Source organism: Phyllobates terribilis, unplaced genomic scaffold (genome assembly GCF_046119375.1).
Source record: "Phyllobates terribilis strain yellow unplaced genomic scaffold, ASM4611937v1 Scaffold_8__6_contigs__length_399053987, whole genome shotgun sequence".
Lineage (NCBI taxonomy): Eukaryota > Metazoa > Chordata > Amphibia > Anura > Dendrobatidae > Phyllobates > Phyllobates terribilis.
In genome coordinates, this window is record NW_027362768.1 from 275,936,473 (window position 1) to 275,959,883 (window position 23,411).

At 47.2% G+C, this 23,411-nt stretch overlaps 1 protein-coding gene across 2 annotated transcripts in view; it reads left to right on the forward strand.

The window, feature by feature from the left end:
* The window catches only part of MGAT3 (beta-1,4-mannosyl-glycoprotein 4-beta-N-acetylglucosaminyltransferase), a 209,873-nt gene that overhangs the window by 115,547 nt on the left and 70,915 nt on the right, over nucleotides 1-23,411 (forward strand). The window contains exon 1 of one of the 2 annotated variants that reach the window (XM_073644258.1): nucleotides 19,049-19,563. The exons of the other annotated variant lie outside the window; for it this stretch is intronic. The gene's annotated coding sequence lies outside the window, so the exon portion shown is untranslated. Of the gene's footprint in view, nucleotides 1-19,048; nucleotides 19,564-23,411 lie in introns of those variants that run through there. 2 annotated transcript variants of the gene reach the window in all.

Here is a 23,411-nt window from a genome sequence, read left to right on the forward strand (position 1 = left end):
GACTACACACGAGCTGGTTTTGAATTGGAGTTCGGGAGAGGTGCTCCGCTGGGTCCAGGAGTGTCACAAGACCTGCTTGGTTCTTGTCCATCCTGCTCGACATCCGTCCACTCCCGCTAATATGCCCGGCTTGCCGGCACCCTACTGGTCATACGCTGGCGTCTTTGACAAGAAGGAGGCTGAGACACTACCTCCTCATAGGCCGTATGACTGTCCTATCGACCTCATCCTTGGTGCCTCACCACCCAGAGGTCGAATTTACCCCCTGTCGTTGGCCGAGACCCGTGCCATGTTCGAATACATTGAAGAGAATCTTGCTAGGGGATTTATCCAGAAATAATTTAAAAAAAAAATACGTGGGGCTTCGCCCTATTTTTGTGTCCAGCCAGGTACAACTAGGCAGCTGGGGGCTGTAATCCGCAGCGCAGGGAGTCCCAAGCTTTCTGGGCCCCCCCGCTGCAAATTGCAGTCCGCAGCCACCCCAGAAAATGGCGCGTTCAAGGAAGCGCCATCTTCTGGTGCTGTACCCAACTCATCCAGGGACCTGGTGCGGTGGCTCACTGGGTAATAAAGGGGTTAGGGCCAGCTTGGTATTATCAGCTGGCCCTAAGCCCAAAATTCATGGGGTCACGCCAATATTAGACATGACCGCCATGAATTTCTAGTAAAGTATTTAAAAAAAACACAACACCCAGAATAAAGTCCTTTAATTGAAATAAACACACAATTTTTTAATGTTCTAAATTAAACCATACTTACCATCACGCCCATTCCAGCTGAAGCCAATATCTTCTGCAATAAAAGTAAAATAATAAAGCAACCTCATCCTTACCTTTCCATGGTTCCCAGGACGGCTCCAGCTCTACTACATTCACTTGACAGGCTGGATCGCAGCCGAAAGCTGCCATCCAGCTTGCCATGCCGCAGACACTGAGAAGCGCAGGCATGCTTGCGCTCCTCAGTGTCTGGCTCTCACGGCATCCAGATGAGCCGAGATCATGTCCAATGAACTCAGCTCACCTCATGCACGTCACTGACAGCGTGGGAAAATTCTCCTGCGCTTGCCGTGAGCGCAGGAGAATTCTCTTACGCACACCGCATGCGCAGGAGAATTCTCCCACGCTGTCAGTGACGTGCATGAGGTGAGCCGAGTTCATTGGACATGATCTCGGCTCATCTGGATGCCGTCACAGCCAGACACTGAGGAGCGCAAGCATGCCTGCGCTTCTCAGTGTCTGCGGCATGGCAAGATGGATGGCAGCTTTCGGCTGAGATCCAGCCTGTCATGTCAATGTAGAAGAGCTAGAGCCGTTCTGGGAACCATGGAAAGGTAAGGATGATGTTGGTTTATTATTTTATATTTATTGCAGGAGATCGTTGGCTTCAGCTGGAATGGGCGTTATGGTAAGTATGGTTTAATTTAGAATAAAGAATTGTGTGTTTATTTCAATTAAAGGACTTTATTCTGGGTGTTGTGTTTTTTTTTTTTACTTTGACTATGGGGTTAGTAATGGGGGTGTCTTATAGACGCCTCTCCATTACTAACCTGGGCTTGATGTCAGCTGGCATTATAAGCTGACATCAACCCCAGCCCTATTACCCCACTGCCACCACTACAGGGCAGTGGGAAGAGCGAGGCTAAGTGCCAGAATTGGCGCATCGTATGGATGCGCCATTTCTGGGGCGGCTGACGGCTGGTGTTTCTAGCCTGGGAGGGGGCCAATATTCATGGCACCCTTCCTGGGCTATTAATATCAGCCCCCAGCTGTCTGCCTAGCCTTTGCTAGCTATTAAAATAGGGGGGACCCCACGTCATTTTTTTGGGGGATCCCCCATTTTAATAGCTAGTAAAGGCTAGGTATTCAGCTGGGGGCTGATATTAGTAGCCTGGGGAGCTCCGTGGGTATTACCCCCTTCCCAGGATTCACACATCTGCCCCAGCTGTCTGCTTAACCTCCGTTAGAGACTAAAATTTCGGGGAACCCCACGCCAATTTTTTTTTAATAAATCCTTTATTTTAACACTAAATGACAAGTGCAGTAATCAACACTATCACTGTACTTATTATATATGTGACTGACATGTTTCTATCTATCTAATCTATGTGTGATGCTCTATTCTTTCTGTTCTAAATTGTCGGGTACGGCTGCTGAATTGCCGGCCGGCTTTTTTAAAGAGACGGTGCATGAAAACACTATTATTTCTTTAAATAAATCCTTTAACACTAAATGACAAGTACAGTAAGCAACACTGTCACTGTACTTCTTATATATGTGACTGACATGTTTCTATCCATCTAATCTACGTGTGATCCTCTATTCTTTCTCTTCTAAATTGTCGGGTACCGATGCTGAATTGCCGGCCGGCTTTTTAAAAGAGAGTGTCTTCTGAGCAGTTTGTCAGCTTTTGGACACCTTTGAAGGTGTTTTCTGTGTGTTTTTATTTGCCTGCCATTGGTTTTAACGGTGTTCGACAGTGTTCTAAGGTGTTCGACGAACAGTTCCACGAACATCCCGGTGTTCGACAAACCGAACTGAACCCGAACACTACTGGGGTGGCTCAACACTAGTCATGTCCAATGAACTCGGCTCACCTCATGCACGTCACTGAAAGCGTCGGAAAATTCTCCTGCGCTTGCAGTGAGCGCAGGAGAATTCTCTCATGCTGGGATGGCATTCTAATGACAGGCTGGATCGCAGCTGAGCGCTGCCATCCAGCTTATCATCCTTCAGAGACACTGCAGAGCGCAGGCATTATGGGAACTTCCGATTCCAGTATTCGATATTCTAAAAGTATCGGAACTCAGTATCGGAACTCCGATACCGCAAATATCGGTCGATACCCGATATTTCAGTATCGGAATGCTCAACACTAATCGTCTATATGCCATATTCGAGAAATGCGTTTTTGAACCGACTTCTCTTCCCTTCCTGGGATACATAATCTTGAAGACCAGGCTTAAGATGGACCCCTAAAAAGTGTCTGCCGTTCTAAAGTGGCCCCGACCTGAGGGGTCGAAGGCTATTCAGCGGTTTCTGGGGTTTGCTAATTATTACCGCATGTTCATTCCTCATTTTTCCTCGCGGTCTGCTCCCATCTCTGCCCTGACCCGCAAGAGGGTTAATCCCAAGGAATGGACTCCTGAGGCGGAGAGTGCTTCGTGTCCTTGAAACAAGCCTTCTCTTCTGCCCCGGTGCTTCATCGTAATGACTGTAACAAGCAGTTCTTCCAGGAGGTTGACGCCTTTTGCTCTGGGGCCAGAGCTGTTGTCACCCAAAAATCCTTGTCTGGGCGAATGGTGACCTGTGGTTTCTTTTCCAAGCTCTTCTCTCTCTCGGAGCGCAATTATTCCATTGGAGATCGAGAACTGCTTGCCATCACACTGGTGCTGTAGGAGTGGCGGTTCTTGCTAGAGGGGGCTTGCATTTACACGGATCACAAGAATCTCGCCTACTTGCAGTCCGCTCAACTACTTACTCCTCGTCAAGCCAGATGGTCTCTGTTCTTTGCCCGCTTCAATTTCACTCTCCACTTCCGTCCAGCAAACAAGAATATAAAGGCATACGCGCTCTCCTGATCATTCCTGTCGACCGATCAAGAGGAGGAGCCTCAACACATCATTGAGCCCTCCAGAATAATGACTGTAGCGCCGTTTGACCTGTCTCATCTAAAGACTTCATCCTTCACATCTTCCGTCTCCATGGCCTACCTCTCCATATTATCTCGGATAGAGGAGTTCAGTTTACTTCTGGAGAGCCACATGCAAGCTGCTGAATGTCGCATTGGATTTCTCTTCGGCTTATCACCCTCAGCCAGGTTGAGCGTAACAATCAGATCCTCACTAGCTTCCTTCGGCACTTCGTCAACGCTCACCATAGCTACTGGGTGGAGCTTCGGCCTTGGGCCGAATTTTCCTTCCATAACCATATGAGTGAATCCTCAGCCAAATCTCCGTTCTTTGTGGTGTACGGACAGCATCCCAATATTCCGTTTCCTGTTTCTACTTCTGTCGACAATCCTCCTGCGGAGTCTCTCGTCAGAGACTCTTCTGTGATTTGGGAGGACACTAAATCTGCTCTGCTGCAGTCCTCTGAGCGGATGAAGAGACACGCCGACAAGAGACGTCTGGACCCGCCTCTATTCCGTCTGAGGGACAAGGTCCGGCTATCCTCCAAGTATGTTCATCTCAAGATACCTTCATACAAGTTGGGTCCGCGGTTCAGCGGTCCTTTCTAGATTCTGAGTCAAATCAATACAGTGGCGTACAAGTTGAAACTCCCTGCCTTGTTGCGGATCCCCAATTCCTTTCATGTGTCTCTCCTCAAGCCTGTCGTCCTCAATTCCTTCTCTGACGATCCAGGTACCACTCCAGCTCCAGTCTCCGCTGAGGACGTTTTTGAGGTGGAGAATATTCTGGCTACCAAGAGGGTAAGGGGAAAGACCTTTTTTCTTGTGGATTGGAAGAGATCTGGTCCTGAGGAAAGGTCATGGAAGCCCAGGGAGAACATTCAAGCTCCACTTCTTCTGGAAAAATTTCTTGCGGGCTTGAAGAAGAGGGGGCGTAAAGGAAGGGCGGGTAATGTAGCTTCGGCATCTCTGCCTCCTATCCGGCAGAGACGCCGATCCCCTTAACTCCACGGCCCCGGTCTGGCATCTTCCACTCTTCTTCCTGGCTCTCAGGCTGTGCTTGCCCGGAGTGCGCGCACTGCGCGCAGATCCCTGGGCACTGTGCTTAGGGCAAAAGTTGTTGTTTGTGTGCTAACACTCTCTCCAGCCCCCAGGTCCCAGTGCTGCCCGCCAGCCTGTCTATCAGCCGTGCCCGCCATTCAGTCGAGCCTGCCTGTCTACCAGCGCCACCTGCCTGCCTACCAGCCGTACTCATCTGCCGTGCCTGTCTGCTTCGGCTGTCAGTCCTGTGGGAGTCGCCTGCTCTTACACGAGGTCGGTCCCAGAGTGGCACCTGCACCCCCTTCCCGGTCCCTCCTTGGTTCACTGAGTCGACTAAGCCGCTGTGTAGACATGGTTGGTCCGGGTAGGCTCTTAGTTACGCTCCTCTGGTCCCTCCTTGTACCCGGCAGAGTGGTTCCATCATCTGGACCCGTAACACTTATCAAATTATTTAATGGCTCCTGTTAATGTTAATGCCTCCTGTTGTTTGCTTACTATAGAACAGTTTTAGTAAATCTGTCCCATTAATTTCATGAAGTCCTTCCAAAAGTTAATGATTTGTGTATATCAATAGAAAGAACACTTGGTGAAATCCCTGAGGCACTAACAATACCTATACTACTTGTTCAATACAGGAAACTCCTGAAAACATAACCTGTGGGGTATTCTTGAGGACTGGAACTCAGCAGCATTGTTCTAGAAAGGCTGCTTGTACAACGTGACCGAAATAGCTCCAAAAATGTCATGTAATTCATACACTGGTCTAAAACTGTCAAATGCGACAGTAAATGTGTGGGAGTGTTAGCGAATAGAGATGAGCGTTGTTCTACTCGAACTGTTCGCCAATCTCAAATTCGAGCTGTTTTGGGCGGTGTTCGAGCCGGTCGGCGAACACGAACAATTTGAGAAAAATTCGGCTGTTCGAGGTTATGTTCGATAACTGTTCGTGCACCAAAATCATAACTGGATTTTTTCTCAGTAATGATGAAAATTAATGTTAATACGCAGTTTGAGTGTATAGCGGGGCGGGGGGAGGGGCAGGGGATGGATCTCTGCAGGAACAATGAAGATCTCCATTTTTTTTTCTCTTTCCCGCATTTGCAGTGGGGAGGTGCAATCTGTCAGCCTATCAGCAACGCGCACACACGGAGCGAAGTGCTTTTTTTCACACAAGCAAGGGCATGTGTGATTGGCAGTGTATGTCACATGTCCTTGCCCTATAAGACCAAGCCATTTTCCCCGTCGCCACCATTTTCTCACTGCTGCAGCTGCGTGTTAGACGGCACCGCTGTTGCTGTGTGCGCTATACCTTGTTAATTTCAAGCCAATTTTCGCACAAATATACAGATAGCTTGGGAGTAGGGAATAGTTGTGATTGCAGTCCTTTTAAGGACTAGGTTACAGCATTTCCTACGACTTTTATCAAGCAGGTCTGTGCTCTTAAATAGATAGATTGTGGGAGTAAAGACTAATTGTAATTGGAGTCCTTTTCAGGACTAGGTTACATCAGTTCCTATCAGTTTTTGCCAGGCAGGTCTGTGCCAGTGCTGTGCAAGTTTTTTTCACAGCATTTGGCTGAATCTAGCAAAGCTAATCCTTTTTGGCCTATTGCAGAGTGTGTTAGTCAGTGGAGTAGCCTATCTGTGTTGCAAGATATACCACCTGTGTATAGAATACCAATTTTTTTACTGCACCTAGTGAAGTAAAATCTTTTGGGCATAGCATCATTCTATTAGTCCATCTATACTGACCTCCATCAGGTTGCAAATTAAAAATAATTTTTTTCTGCATCTAGCTCTGAAAAAATATTTGGGCTTCTAGCGGTGTGTGGGACTTGGTCTATTAGTCCATCTATACTGACCTCCATCAGGTTGCAAATTAAAAATAATTTTTTTCTTCATTTAGCTCTGAAAAAATATTTGGGCTTCTAGCAGTGTGTGGGACTTGTTCTATTAGTCCTTCTATACTGACCTCCAGCAGGTTGCAAATTGAATATAATTTTTTTCTGCATCTAGCTCTGAAAAAATATTTGGGCTTCTAGCGGTGTGTGGGACTTGGTCTATTAGTCCATCTATACTGACCTCCATCAGGTTGCAAATTAAAAATAATTTTTTTTTGCATCTAGCTCTGAAAAAATATTTGGGCTTCTAGCAGTGTGTGGGACTTGGTCTATTAGTCCATCTATACTGACCTCCATCAGGTTGCAAATTAAAAATAATTTTTTTCTTCATTTAGCTCTGAAAAAATATTTGGGCTTCTAGCAGTGTGTGGGACTTGTTCTATTAGTCCTTCTATACTGACCTCCATCAGGTTGCAAATTGAATAAAAAAATTTTCTGCATCTAGCTCTGAAAAAATATTTGGGCTTCTAGCGGTGTGTGGGACTTGGTCTATTAGTCCATCTATACTGACCTCCATCAGGTTGCAAATTAAAAATAATTTTTTTCTGCATCTAACCCAGCCAATAGTTTTGGCCTAATACCACAGTTTGGCCACTCAGCTCTGCTCGGTTACCATCCATTGTTTTTTTGTGCAAACAACTCCAGAGTTGTGAATTAGTTAACCACCAAAATGAGTGGAAAAAGGCCTGCTGCTGGTGGAAAGGGGAATAGGCGTGTTGGGAAGGGGAAAAAAGGTTGTGTCCGTGGGGTAGGTGCAGAAGAAAGACCATCTTCCAGCCAAACTAAAATGTCTACTTCTTTTAGCGGACAATGTGATAAGATCCCTTTCTTACGGCCACGCCAATCGCTACAAATTCCAGATGAGGCACAAAAACAGCAGGTGCTTCAACGGATATCAAGTGCTCCTTTAAGTGGGCTCTCCTCCACATCAACTTCAACATCACAAATACTCCAGTCCTCAAAGGTGTCACCCAAATCGCACTTGCTTCCTCACAGCTCCCAAATCTCCAGCTGCCCGTCTGAGTATGAGGTAGAACAGATGGTTGAGTCTGCAGAGCTGTTTACTCATACTATAGCCTGGGAATCAGAGGTCGACTCCAGCGCTTCTGTGAATCCAGACGAGGAAATGATCTGCACTGATGCCCAGAATCTTTATGAGTCGGATCCAGGACCAGACGCAGAAGGTTCTGACCATAATGTAGACCCTCATTCCCAAACTGTAACTCCTGTTGGTGGAGACAATGAGGAAGACGATGATAAGACTCAAATACCTGATTGGAGCGACAACTTTAGTTTTTTGTCAGGGCAGGAACAGGTTGGCTCTGAGGACGACGGGTGTGATAACGCACAGGGTGATGATGATGAGGTCGGAGATCCCACTTACTGTCAACCCACAGTCAGCCAAGAGATGAGGTCAGCAGAGGAGGTGGAGGAAGATGCTAGTGACGACGAGGTCAGGTTGCGCCTTCCTGGACAGAGACGTAGTACTGGAAGCACGTCAACAACTGCATCCTCAAACACAACTCTGCCTCTCACCACAAGTCGTGGTGGCTCTTCAGGTCGCATGGGTGCTAAGCCTTGCATAGCCTGGGCATTTTTTCAGATCGATAAAGATGACCCAACTCGTGTTATCTGTAACATTTGTCAGCAAAAGCTAAGTAGAGGCCAAAAAATACATAGTTTGAGTACTTCATGCATGAACCGGCACATGGACATGAAGCATAAGTTGCAGTGGGAAGCTCAGTGTGCTACAATGCGGCCTAGCCGGCCGGGCCAACCACCGTCTGCCATATCTTGTGCATCCGCGGCCTCTTCATCCTCTGTGACTGGGGGGACAGCAGTCACACCTGTTTTGGGGCGCAGACCTGCCACCTCTTTACCCGCAACAGCCAGCGTGATTGGCAGGTCATCATTTTCTTTGGAGGTGGTAACACCAGCTGGTCTTGAGCGCTGTCCGACATCGATAGCACCACCTTTGGATCAAGGCAACCTAACATGTCCGCCTGCATCTTCCTCACAGACCGGCAGTTTGCCGGGGACACCCTTATCAACCCCGTCTAAGCACAATAGCCAGCCCTCGGTCCCTCAGATGTGGACAAGTAAAAGACCATTTCCTCCTAGCCATGAGAAAGCGAAGAGGTTGAATTTCACCATCTGCAAGCTCTTGGCTACAGAAATGCTGCCTTTCCGCCTGGTGGACACAGAGGATTTTCGAGACCTTATGTCCGTCGCAGTGCCCCAGTACCAGATGCCCAGTCGGCACTACTTCTCAAAGAAAGGTGTGCCTGCGCTCCACCAGCATGTCGCACACAACATCACCGCTTCTTTGAGAAACTCTGTGTGTGACAGGGTGCATTTCACCACAGACACTTGGACGAGTAGGCATGGACAGGGGCGTTACATGTCGCTGACTGGGCACTGGGTAACTATGGTGACAGCAGGACAAGGGGCTGCTGTCCAAGTCTTGCCGTCCCCACGAGTTGTGCGTCAATCCTCTTTATGTCAAAGTTCCTCCACTGCTTCTGCCTCCTCAACCTCCTCTCGGTCTTCCACCTGCACCCAAAGCCTGTCTGGTCATGCCACAAGCTTTCTAACTGCGCAGAAGGGATCCTGCACACCTCCTTACTATGCTGGCAGTAGGGCTCAACGTCATCAGGCGGTTTTTACATTGAAATGTCTGGGAAATGTGAGTCACACAGCTGAGGAGTTGTGGTCAGCTCTGGAGAACCAATTTCATGAATGGTTGTCTCCACTGGACCTGAAACCAGGGAAGGCCGTGTGCGACAATGCTGCAAACCTGGGTGCGGCCCTTCGCCGGGGCAATGTCACACACGTGCCTTGTATGGCTCACGTGTTGAACCTGGTTGTCCAGCAATTTTTAGCCCACTATCCCAGACTAGATGGCCTTCTGCAGAGGGCACGGTCGCTGTGTGCTCACTTCCGCCGTTCGCATCCCGCAGCTCAGCGACTTACATCTCTACAGAAGTCGTTGGGTCTGCCACTTCACCGGCTAAAATGCGATGTGCCTACCCGGTGGAATTCAACTCTGCACATGTTGCAGCGACTGTGGCAGCACCGACAAGCCCTGGTGCAATACGTTCTGACGTATAGCCTGGGCCAACGAGATTCAGAGGTGGGGCAAATCACGCTGGAGGAGTGGTCTCAGATCAGGGACCTATGCACCCTTCTGCACAGTTTTGAAATGGCGACGAAGATGTTTAGTGCTGACGATGCCATTATCAGCATGACTATTCCGGTGATTTACATGCTGGAGCACATGTTAAACAGAATTCGGAGTCAGGTGGTGGCACAAGAGGAGGTGGAGGAAGTAGAGGAGGAGGAGTTGTATGCGGAAGGGCTAACATCTGCAAGGTCCAGACGGTCGGCAGCACCAAGGCGGCAGGCATGTGAGGGTGGGGGAGATGATTTTACCAGGGCGCATGGTAGCAGCCAAACTAGTGAGGAAGGTGCAGGAGCCCAGGAAGAAGTGGAGGACGAACTGATGGAAGACTCATCAGATGAGGGAGACCTTGATCACATTTCTGTTGTGCGAGGTTGGGGGGAGAGGACAGAGGAAGGAAGCATGATTGTTACCTCGCCACCAACACAACAGGGACTTGGTGCTCCTGGATGTGCAACACACATGAGTGCCTTCTTGCTGCACTACCTGCAACATGACCCTCGAATTGTGAGAATTAGAAATAATCCTGACTACTGGGTTGCCACACTGTTAGATCCCCGGTACAAAAGTAAATTTGCAGAAATTATTCCTGCCATAGAAAGGGATGCACGCATGCAGGAGTATCAGCAGAGACTGTTGCAGAATCTTACATGTGCTTTTCCACAAAATACCAGTGGTGCACGTAGTGAATCTCACAGTTCCAACTTGCCAACCGTGGGACCGTCAAGTGTTCAGCACTCAAACCGTAACAGAACCACAGTATCTGCTGGTAACATCAATTTTGCGGAATCATTTCACCACTTTTTTAGCCCATCCTTTGCAAGGCCACAGGAGACAAGAAGTCTGACACATAGTCAACGCCTAGAGACGATGGTACAGGAGTATCTCCAAGTAAACATTGAAGCCACGACTGTGTCACTGGACCCTTGCTCTTTTTGGGCTTCCAATCTGGATAAATGGCCGGAGCTAGCCACTTACGCCTTGGAGATCTTGTCATGCCCCGCAGCCAGCGTTCTGTCTGAACGTGTGTTCAGCGCTGCTGGTGGTGTGCTGACAGATAAGCGCACGCGGCTCTCCACTGATAATGTAGACAGACTCACGTTCATAAAGATGAACAAATCATGGATCCGAAACGACTTTTCTACCCCTGTGTCATCCTGGGGAGAGTAAAAGCTTGATGATTGGTTAAAATCACCCTACCAACCGTTTTAAGCTTTCAAATTACTAATCATGTTTATCTGTATCTTGACTGGAAAATAATTTGGGCTTTGTAGCAGTGTGCAGCACTGATCCTATTAGGCCATCTATAATAAGCTTCACCAGATTTAAAATTAAAAATAATTTTTAGCTGCATCTAGCCCGGAAAATAATTTTGGGGCTCCGAGATGCGCAAGACACATAAGTGCCTTCTTGCTGCACTACCTGCAGCATGACCCTCATATTGTCAGAATTCGAAGTAATCATGACTACTGGGTTGCCACACTCTTAGATCCCCCAAACTTTTCGATCAACCTTTTCATTTTAATAAAGACCAAAAAAATGGTCATTTTTGAAATTATAAGCATTAGCAGGTTGTTAGAAACTGAAATCAAACAGTTTTCAACTCAAAACTTTATTCTAGGTGATGTTACATTTTCACATAGGACCCCTTGTTCGAAAGGAGCTTCTGAACTCTCTCGTCCATTGAATTTGTCAGGTTTTGGATGGTTTCTGCTTCAATTGTTTTGCATGAGGACAGAATACCCTCCCAGAGCTGTTGCTTAGATGTGAACTGCCTCCCGCCATCATAGACACTCCTTTTAATGATGCTCCAAAGGTTCTGAATGGGGTAGAGGTCAGGGGAGCATGGGGGTCACACCATAAGTTTGTCCCCTTTTATGCCCATATCAGCCAGAGATGCAGATGTTTTATGTGCAGCATGAGATGGTGCATTATCATGCAGAAAAATGATCTTGCTGTGAAATACACGGTTCTTCTTCTTGAACCATGGCAGGAAGTGCTGTTTGAGAAAATCCACATACATTATGGAGTTCATCTTTAGCGCCTTCAGGGATCCTAAAGGGGCCGACAATCTCTCTCCCCATGATTCCAGCCCAAAACATTACTCCACCTCCTCCTTGTTGGCGCTGTAGCCGTGTTTGCGTGGGGTGTCCATCAACCAGCCATCCTCCACTCCATTCATCTGGACCATCGAGCGCTGCACGGCACTCATCCGTGAACAAAACAGTTTTGAAATCAGTCTTCATGTAATGTTTGGCCCACTGGAGCCGTTTCTGCTTGTGTGAAGTGGATAGAGGAGGTCGACAGGATGGCGTATGCACAGCTGCAAACCTCTGAAGGACCCTGCATCTTGTTGTTCGGGGGACGTTGGAGGCACAAGCAGCTTCAAAAACTTGTCTGCTGCTATGACAAGGCTTTTTTGCCGCTGCTCTTTCAACCTGACGTAATTGGCTGTAGGAAAGAGTCCTCAATTTGCCCTTATCAGCACGCACACGTGTGTACTGTGAATCAGCTACATACTTCTTGATTGCCAAGACACTTCATCCTGATCATCGCACAATGTTGATTGTAGTCATGCCTTGACCTAAACACTCCACAATTTGTTGCTTCTCAGCAGCCGACACATCCTTTTTCTTTCCCATTTTGGCAGAAAATGTAGGCTGCTTAATAATGTGAGAGAGCCTTCTTAAGTAGTCTTGCCTTTCATTGGACACACCTGCCAAACTAATTAGCACAGGTGTCTGCAATTGCTTACAGTGATATAAAGAGCCCTGACACACATCACCATCAATGAGTTTAACTGACAAACAAACAAATTCTTCCCTTATCACTCCTAAACACTTTTTGCATAATAATTTGGAACGCGGTGTACATGTGCTTTTCCACAAAACACCAGTGGTTCACGTAGTGAATCTTACAGTTCTAACTTGCCAACCGTGGTCTGTATGGAATTGTTCAATAAAGGGCCCAAAATTAAGATAACATAGATGGGAGAGGTCTCTATGAATAGGAATTCCTAAGTATTTGATACCCTGTGAGGGCCAGGCAAAGGGAAAGTTGGACTGGATGGAATCCTATATGGATTTAGGGAGGGAGACATCGAGGGCCTCAGACTTCGCTGCATTGATTTTAAAATTTTACCATGTAACAAAGTGATCTATTTCAGCCATAACAGCAGGGATGGATATATGTGATTGAGTGATATATACTAGGACATCATCAGCAAATAGAGAGCACTTGTACTCGGTGCCTCCCACCTCAATCCACCTAATATTGGGGTTATGGCGAATTGATGAGAGCAGGTGCTCCGTCACTAGGATGTATAAGAGAGGGGACAGAGGACATCCCTGCCTTGTCCCATTGGTGATTGTGAAAGGTGATGAAAATGTTCTGACGCACCCCCTGGGCCTTGGGACACTCGGAGCCGGACCCTTTTTGGTGGATGCTGGTGGTTGTAGTCTTCGTGGCGGCGATCCGGTTCCGTGGCTCAGGGCGGTCAAACCAGTGGCGGAACTATTTATGTGGTTTTGATGTTTAAATGTCCGACTACGCCACCCGTGGATTGCGGTCAGAGTGAACCGCCGCTACAGGGCAGACCGCTAAGGCTGGTGTTGTGGGTGCAGCAGAGCGTAGCATAACTCCCCACGGGAGGAGTATAGCCTCAGGGCAGTGTATGCGGAGGATGGGGGTGATGGTGCAGGGCAGCAGCAGTAACGACACGGAGTCAGTGATGCAGTTCAGGGCCTTTACTCACAGTTCTTATTATCCAGACCACGTCTGCAGGTAACGGCTGCCCACGTCGTACTGTGCTCACCAGGTGAGGGGCTCAGACAACTCCCAGATAACTTTGGAGCGCTTCACAGGACCCCCTTTGTGTGTCCTTTGTCTGGCCTTTCTTACCAACACTTCTGTCCGGCTGCCTCGGGCCTCCTCTTGGTAAACTTGGCGCCAGTTTCCCTGACCCTATGTGGTGCCTTCCTAGCGGGTGGAGCAAGGGGCTGCGCCACATAAAATGTCAGAGCCTCTGGTTTCTAGCTGAGGGTCGTTTCCTGCCTCCACTAGTTCGGGGACCGGTCTCCCCCTTTGGCCTGACCCCTCCACGCAGGTGGATTCGGGCGTGCGGTGGCGACTCGCCCGTCCGCACCCCTGGGATCCCTTCATTCCTCGTTCCTGGAGCCTTCTCCGCTCCTCTTCCTTCCTTCTCCCTCTTGCAGGCCTGGGCCTCTGTTACTAGGCCCGCCTCCGGAGCAGAGCTCATGCAGAGCCCCTGCTCCCTGCCACTTCTGCTCAGACTTCTCTGCACTGAACTAAGATGGTGCCCACCTTTTATACTCCCTTCTCAATGCACCCAGGAACTGCTTCCTCCCTGCTCCTGCACTGCAGGGTTCCCCTTCCTCAGTGTTCCCTCCCCCCACTCCAGCCAGGGACAGGGACTGTCGTGCCCATCTCAGGGGCATATTGGTCGCCCTGCCCCACGGCAATGTGGTGTAATGCATGCAGGTGTCGGGTCCTGATCCACACTCCATCCTTATCTGAGAGTGAGATATCACACCTCTGGGTGAGGTGCAATACGTCTGTAGCAACCGAGCCCTCGGTGCTACAGTTCCATTTATCTTCAGCCTAGGTGACGTATTGTGATACAGGGCCGTGATTTTGGCTATAAAAGGGTCCCCTAGACCCCTACCCCAAGCTTTTTAAGAGAATCATATATGGCGTGCCAGGAGACTCTATGGAATGCTTTCTCAGCATCCAACGAGAGTATCTACTTACAAATTTTTAACTGCATCTAGCCCAGGAAATACTTTGTGCCTAGTAGCAGTGTCTGCTAGTCAGCGGATTATCCCGGCTGTTAAGCAAGCTACACCACCTGTAGTTTGGACACTTAATTTTTTCAAAGGAAATGCTTCGGGACCACGGGATACTCAGTGAAGAGCATCAGGAGGCACCCCAAGGCATAGGGGCTGGGACTGGCACTAGGATGCCTTGCGGTGGACAGCCGAGCTCGATCCTTATAAAAGCTTTTTAACTGCAGCAGCTTTAGTGGACGCTACTGGAGCTGGAATTACCGCGGCTGCTGGCATGAGACTTGCCCTCCAATAGATCCTTGTAAATGGATTTAAAGTGTATTCATTCAAATTAGAGGGACAATTTAAATTAAAAAGCTTAGAGCTGCCTCCACCACAGGGGGGCTCTCTCAACCCACCAGCGGACAGGCACCAGTATTGGGAGAGGGGGGCTGGCCGTCAGGGTTCACCGCGGCTCTGGCACAAACCCGGCGACACGGAGGTGGCACGGGCAGGAGCGGACTGGCCGTCTCGGCTTCTCACTTTTTGGATTTTAGAAGGGCATGACATGCCTATATCTGTGTCTCCCCCTCCTTTTACTCCTCCACCTCTTTTCTTTTCGCATGACTATATGTACTTGTCACTTTTCCATGTGTTAGTTGTGTCTTCTGAGCAGTTTGTCAGCTTTTGGACACCTTTGAAGGTGTTTTCTATGTGTTTCTATGTGTTTTTGTTTGCCTGCCATTGGTTTTAACGGTGTTCGAAGGTGTTCGACGAACAGTTCGACGAACAGTTCGGCGAACACACGGGTGTTCGACGAACCGAACCGAACTCGAACACTACGGGGGTGGCTCAACACTATTAGCGAATAGGTAGCAAATCCTGGAAGTCTGGAAAAAAAAAGAACTTTAATTGTACATTTAAGACTTCATTTAGATGGACGGCATGTGGGTGCATTTTTGACAAAGTAATTTAGTATTACTGCCGCAAGTCCGGGGATGACCGAAAGTCTAATAACCAGAAGTAATAACATCATAGGGGTCTATAACTCTATAGATATGGGTTATTAACCCAGATTTGCAGCAGTAATATGGACACAGAATTGCGCCCACATTGCAACCATGGGCATTAGGCTATTCTTTAGAGTGGTACGCAAATGATATAATATATTGTATAATGCAGTATTATTGTATATTACCTATGGGAGTTGGAGAGCAGCGGTGGCAAACGGGTCGCAGCTTGGAGGCCCATTGTCAGTACAGCCTCATATGTGAGCGGGATTATGATGTGCTACAGTTAATTTATACAACTGTATATTTATGATATATATGGTTCCTGTATTGCATCCAGTCATTAAATACAGAAGTTATCATTAGCTAGATGGTGCATTTTAGATATCCAAGCTACAAGACTATGGGACTGATTCATCATTGGTCAGTGTGCTTCCGTGTGCTATACGATGCCGGACAGCACATGTATATATAATGCACTCATCTGATCGAGTCCTTATAGTGACTTTTTTATTTATGCCTTATTCACTCTTTTTTAGTTAATTTTCGGGCTCATTCAGATGAGTGCATTATACTTACAGTACGTGTACTGTATTTGTTAAAATTGGACACTTCTGATGCCGCCGGGTTCCTGAAGGAGGGAACAGAGGGACCCTGCTTCCTGCAATCCTGCTCCACCACCACCGCAACACCCCAATAAGCTACGTTCGGACAATTAGACGCACCCCCCATTTTCCTCCCAAATTTTGGGGGAAAAAAGTGTGTCTTATGGTCCGAAAAATACGATATATGTCTGGAATAACTGGCTACTCCTGAAGTGCAGGTTTCTTGCTCCTATTTAGGATTTAGTATTAGTTTTGTTTTCACAAACACTATTATGTTATTACTTATTTTTTGGTGTTAAAATCTAGGGTGTAATAGGGTCAGAGAGGGCGATCTGACAAGGAGCAGGGGCGCCATATCACAATATTAGGGTGCCAGCCTCCATGGCAAGGTAGGGGGGAGTGTATTAGGCCTTGACAGGGCCAGCTCCCCCCATCAACCTCACTGTAACTCTAAGAGGATAAGTCCCCCCTTTTTAAGAATATATTTAATAAAAGTTTTGTAAATAGTAGCTGGGTATTTTTTAAAGTTGGTTGGTATAACTGGTTACTCATACATCTGACTAGAATACCCCCCTTTTTAAGAATATATTTAATAAAACTTTTGTAAACAGCAGGAAGGTCTTTTTTAAGTTGGTATGTAATTATTGGGACCTTAGTTTATCTATACATGTTTTCTTCTAACCAGTTATACAAAACAATTGATAATGATCATTATTTAAATACAAAGGTTGAAACACAGTCATTAACTGAAATAAAAAAAATGTTGTGTAACAGCTTAACACTGGGTGAGGAACAGCCAAACTCTGCTGCATAGGTGAGGTTGTGGAAGACAGTTTCATGTCACAGTTCATACATCATGTGAAGACTGAGCACAGTAACAAGACACAAGGTAGTTATACTACATCAGTAAGGTCTCTCCCTGACAAAGATTTTAAAGCAGACTAGAGTTTCAAGACGAGCTGTTCAAGCTCTATAGAGTAAAAGCACCAAGAAATAGGTAACATTAAGGACCCTAGGTGCCATGGTCAGCCAAGGAAACCTAGTACAGCAGATGAATGACAGATTGTTTGCTTCACCTTGAAATCGGAAAATGCCCAGCAGTGCCATCAGCTCATAATTGGAACCCAGCTATGCCTATTACTGTTTGGAAAAGTCTGGCCAGAAGTGCTGTTCATAGAAGTATTGTGTCCAAATGCTATACCTTCGATGTGTAAACAGGGTCAACTGACTCAACTATGCACAGAAAAATTGGAACTAGGGTGTAGAAAAATGTCAGTAGGTGCTCTGTATTTGGCTATAAGAGGAGGCAGTTTGATCGCTGAAGGACTGCAGTCGTACAATAATGAGTTACTACAGGTAACAGTGTAGGGTAACACGCCCCCGGAAGAAGCTAGTGGTGAAACTTGCATAAATTTTCTATTGGATTCAGGTCAGTTGATTGGCTGGGCCATTGTAGCAGCTCTGAAACCAATTGAGAGTTTCCTTGGCTGTATGTTTGGGATCATTGTCCTGCTGAAATGTCCAATCTCGTTTTATTTTCATCATCCTGGTAGATGACAACAGATTTTTTATCAAGAACGTTGAAGTACATTTGTCCATTCATCCTTCCTTCAATTATATGAAGTTGCCAGTGCCATATGCTGAAAAACAGCCTGTTGACGTTACTCCTCTGGTGTCTGCTCAAGCTAAATTAATGCCCTTTGTTTGTCTTCCTTGTCTTTAGTTTGTAGTGGGGCCTGACCAGTGCTCACCCCTCCCCCTCCCTATCTAGGGTCAAGCTCTAGGGTCATCCAGGGTTTAGGGTCCTGCTCGACGATAGGTGTGGAACCTATATAGGGACGGTAGGGTAGGCAGGGTGTTATTAGATCTGCCTATGGGTCTCCACTCTCCCTTTCCCTAGTATTTGGGCTTCCTCCCCCTCTTCCCTTTGTGTTGCACTCAGTCTTTCCCACACCTTGCATGACAGTGCATTACTTATAGTTTTATTTGAAACAATTGTACCTGCTGATTCCAGGTCTTTCTGTAGCTCTCCATGGGTGGTCCTTGGCTCTTGGACAACTCTTCCGATAATAATTTTTATTTATTCATTAACCAGCTGATATTGTTTTTCACTAAATGGCAGAATTGTTTTCTAATTACTGATAGATTTCAGCTGGTGTCATGACTTTCCATGGGTTTTTGCACCTCTCTTTCTTCATGTGCTCAATATTTTTTCCCGGTGTCTTTTCTCATTATTACACATAACCTAATTTATGGACATCTATGGTTTGATTTCTTTGTCTGTGTGTACTGAAAGGGTTGTTACCGACATCTGGTGAGAATTTCATGTCAATAGCACCTGTAGAAAGACATTTACATAGAAAATTAGTGACTTGATCAATACTTATTTCCCTCGTATATATATATATATATATATACACTGAAAGGTTATGTCTGTGTTTAGATATGTGCATGTATGTAAGTTCACTGTATACATGTACTGTATGTGTATTTGTCTACATATACATGTGTGTGCTATAACTGTATGGAAATGTTTATGTGTGTATATTGATGTGCTGCATCTTTCTATTTATTATATATAGTTTGTGTATATCTATGTATTGCCTGTCTGTATGTATATTTATGTGCTGTATCTATGTACTGTATATGTATGTCTGTGTATATATACTCTTTATATGTACTATATCTGTATACATGTACTGTATGTGTGTTTGTCTGTATACATATGTTCATATATATACTGTATCTATGTACACTATATGTACCGTATATACACTATACTGTGTGTAGTACTGTAGGTGTAGCTGTCTATGATTGATTACATATATAGCTGACATATGTGCGACGTTTTCCCCCAATGTACGGCAGGAGCTGAGGGGCTTTTATTTCCCTTGATTTGACTTATGATGAGAGAAGGAGGAGTCACTGACTGGACGGTAACAGGGAGAACAGACACTCTCCAGATAGGCTCCGAGCAAACACAAGGAGAGAGGGAGGCAGGAGGGGGCGCCCGGAGATGGGGGACAGGGAGTGAGGAGAGCCGGGGCTATGGAGACGTCAGGGCGGCGAGTGCGGGGAGGATGCTGAGAGCTGTGCGCACAGGACACTGTCTGCCCTAGCGATACCTCCACGGCTACATAGCAGCACAGGAAGGAGGGAGGCGCACACCGGAGCGCAGCGCACACACACTGCCGCGGCTGCGGGGGGCGCACCACATCCAGCCGCGTCTGCGGGGGGCGCACCACATCCAGCGCGGCTCTTTGTTGGTCTCGGCATTGGAGCACTGCGCATCTGGACATGGGCGCACAGGCTGAGGGTCTCCCCGGGCTGCTGAAGGGGGCACCGGAGGCTCTGCCGGGTATTGGTGCCTGATCAGACTGAGGATCCGCCGCCTGGGACCCACTCTCTGCAATGGGTGAGTAGGGGGCTGCAGGCTGTGGGGATAGGGGGCGGGGGATGCTGCACATACACCCACCCCCACACATCTCAGCTGTGCCCATGGTGGGCATCCACACAGTGCACACTGCAGCTCAGGCATCTGTGGGAGATTTCAGGGCAGTCCCTGCTGCCAGTGCAGGTGGACTGATGGCCAGTGGCCATCTGATTGCAGCAGTCCGGCCCTGGCATTGGCCGTGCATTTTGCCTGTGGCCTCCTCCAGGTCTATGCCCCCCATTCACATGATTATGATCTTGCGTAGGATCTTGTCTATGATGCGCAATAACTTACTGCAGGCAGCAGCCGCCTCTCCCCGCACTGGGCCACAGCAGCCCTGATATTGTGTGACCTTGTGACACAGGTACACCATCCCCAGCCAGGGGTAATGGCTGATACGTCTGCAATCTCAGTATAAACCACATACACCTCCGATATAGAGATCAAGGATGACAACGGGCTGCATCGTACATCATTTAAATGGGCTGATTAGCATCGTACATGATGGTCAGCAATGAGTTAATGGGCCCTTGACTTTTCCATCGTAAGTACAGTGTGCGATGGAGATGTTCTCTGTGTCTATATGTGTCCACACCGGAGGCTCCAGCAGAGGTGATGTCATCTGAGCGGCTGTACAGATATCTGCAGGTGGATACATGTGTAGAATTAATATTTTACAAGTGCCATGCTGTACCCACTGTACTTCCATGGGGGGCATCACAATCATTAAAGCCTTCACTTGTTGCAATATGAAGTTGAGTGTACAGCCTTGTTGTAGATGAAGGGTTAATAGCAGGCTCCCGGTCACACCTGCGCTTTCACTACCGTTCTTCTGTCACAGGGATAGAAAAACAAAAATATCAGCAGTGTCGGAAACTCAGCGACTGCTCACTGTAATAGGGTCCATCAGTCTCCTTCTTTATGTCGTTTTTTTGTCTGCCATTTTTGGCTGAATCTGTCCAAATGAAGGAGAATCAGGATCATGTTGCTTTTCTTGCCAGAGATGGCCGTACTTATTATTGTAAATGATTCCCCCCCGCGCCCTCAAAAAAGAAAAACCATGGCAGATGTTGTCACATTCATATACCAGGGCCGTACTGCTATTAGCATTTCATCACGCATCTTACTTCCCCAGCAACATTGCAGAAAGCTCGATGTGACTGACTGCACGTGCCAGCCATGGGATAGTTTGGTAAGAACCGGCAGCCGTGCAGATGCCGGCCAGTGATGATTCTTAGTTTATCAGTGATAATTGGCGATTGGTAGCTCTCTGATCTCGTTTATAATGATCGTATTAACAATTCATTTCTCGGTGACATCGTCCATTGCGGTTTGCTTGCTATATTGCTGAGGTGCTTGATGTGGGCAACTTATGTGCCTATGTAAAAAGACCCATAAGGTTCCCTTATACTTTAGAGAAATGTTGGCTGAACCCTCCTGTGTTGGCAGGGTTGGCTCGCCATCTAATATGTTTAGGGGGCTCCCAACTCTCCTCCCACAGATGATGAGAGAGAAAAGGATCCGTCCGGTTGAATTTCAGCGGCGATCCTTTTGTTTGGCACTGAAATCAAGAGCTTCTAGAAAAGTATGGATGGGGCAGAGGAGTCTGGCAGCTATTAGCTCATGGAGACCACAGCAGTGCTCAGCCGAGCTGAGTGTAGGGGTGGGGAAGAGATGGCAGTCAGCCAAACCGTCTATCGGCCCACTATTTATATGTGCGTATATCTATTTCAAAGACAAGTCCAGCAATACCTTTACGTGGCCAGTATGTTCTTCCATTACTGAGAAATCAGCCTTTGAAATTATATGAAGATGAAGATCTGAAGCCTCTGTCACTCCAGCTCTATTCCCCGCCCATCATCGCCTCTTCCTGCTTGACTGACTGCTGCTATGCTGTGTGACTTAAAGATGTTGTCCTCTACTTTTACACTGATGGCCTATCCTTAGGTTAGGTCATCAATGTCTAATCGGCCAGGGTCCGACACCCGGCACTCCCATTGATCAGCTGTTATCGGTGGCAGCGGCCACCGGCCAGAAGTGCTTACTTGTGGAGTTGGCCGTCTACTTGTAGTGGCTGCCACAGGGTACTGCACATCCGCCTCCTATTCAAATTAATAGGAGCTGGATGTGCAGTACCCTGCCTTGGCCACTACAAGTAGGCGGCCAGCTCCACAAGTAAGTACTGGTGGCCTCCACCACCGATAACAGCTGATCGGCGGGGGTGCCGAGTGTTGGATCCCAGCTGATCAGACATTGGTGACCTATCCTAAGGATAGGCCATCAATGTAAAAGTAGTGGACTACCTCTTTAAGGCAAATGAGCCATCAGTCAAACAGGAAGAGGCGGCACTTGTTGGGGAATAGAGCTGGAGTGACAGAGGCTTCAGATCTACAAATAGCTCTTCAGCCTCATTTTCATTTTAATTCAAATACTGCTTTCTCAGTAATGGAGGAACGGACTGGCCATGTAATGGTAGTGCTGGACTTGTCTTTGAAAGAAATACTCGCACATATAAATAGTTTGGGGGTGAAATCCTGCTGACAGATTCCCTTTAAAAGGTGCATTCCAGCCTTTCTTTAAAGTAGTTGTCTCAGGATCAAGCTTTAGGAGCTATTCCCACTTTGCTGGGGGCGTTGCACTCTTGAAGATTGACAGTTCAGACCAGTGGCATGGTTGTGCTGCTGGTCTGAATTGTGCTCTCCCAGACCACTAGCAGAGGTAGCTTTGAATCTGCAACATAGGAGAAGCACATGCGGACTGAAGCTGCTCGGATCCAGCAATCTGACCAGCTTCAGAGCGGCTCGTGCAAGCTGTAATTCACAGAGCCTGTTCGCACTGCATTCTCCTTGCCTAGGTAACCAGCCAAACTGGAACTGCAGAGTGGCCGGTAACCTAGGTAATGAGGATTTTTAGTAAGGGGTAATTTGCAGAGTTGCTTGTTTTTACAAGTGCTATAGAATTTTACCCATTTATGCTTAGTTGCCTTTCGGGCTGATTGTATAGATATGCGTACATTAACCAGTGCATGGCCTTCCAAAGATTTCTGACCAACTCCGGCCTTGTCTACTGCGAGGAGACTAACACTACTGGGGTTTTAGGTCTAAGTAAAGATGGTCGTATTCCTGAAAACAGTCAGGCAGAGAACAAAGCAGGATTTGACCTTGCTCCAACATAGCACAGGTATAGTGGACTCTACCACAGGAAAACGTCCAGCTGCCTATTAGGGTACATCTATCGCAGGTTGAGTGGGACTCTGCACTTTTAATGGCTTGTCTTAAATAGTGCCGCCATACAAAGAACTCACACTTTATATATGTTGCAAATTAGTGAATCCATGTGGTCTACAACCCAGCGGAAAGAAGGGACGGTGTAAAGAGCCAGGTCTGGTCCCATGACTAAAGCTGCCCATTTGCTAACTAAATATTGTCGGGTTCCATCAGGATGGTCTTGCCTTTCTGTCATCACTGAAATATGTGTCTTTTTACTCAAGAACTCTCTGACGGGTACAGTGTTTCTTGACCTATGGTGTCTGTTACTGGAACCTGGTAAAACTTGTCAGATCAGGCAGAAATCATCATGTGTGATAAAATAGAGTTGTGGGGTCGGGTAGCTGTAGCCAACTAGTAAGACTAGGTTCTCACTTAAGCATTGGAGCCATCGCTGTGAGTCTCAATTGAAAGCCAATAAGTTTTACCAGGAAAAACTACAGCATTCTGTTCTATTTTTTTCAGTAAAATGACAGCTGGTCGAATGGAAACTAAATGAACCCCCGGGGTCATTCTGGCTCCATTGTGTTCATCATAGAACAGAACTGTTTCTTACAGGAGTTC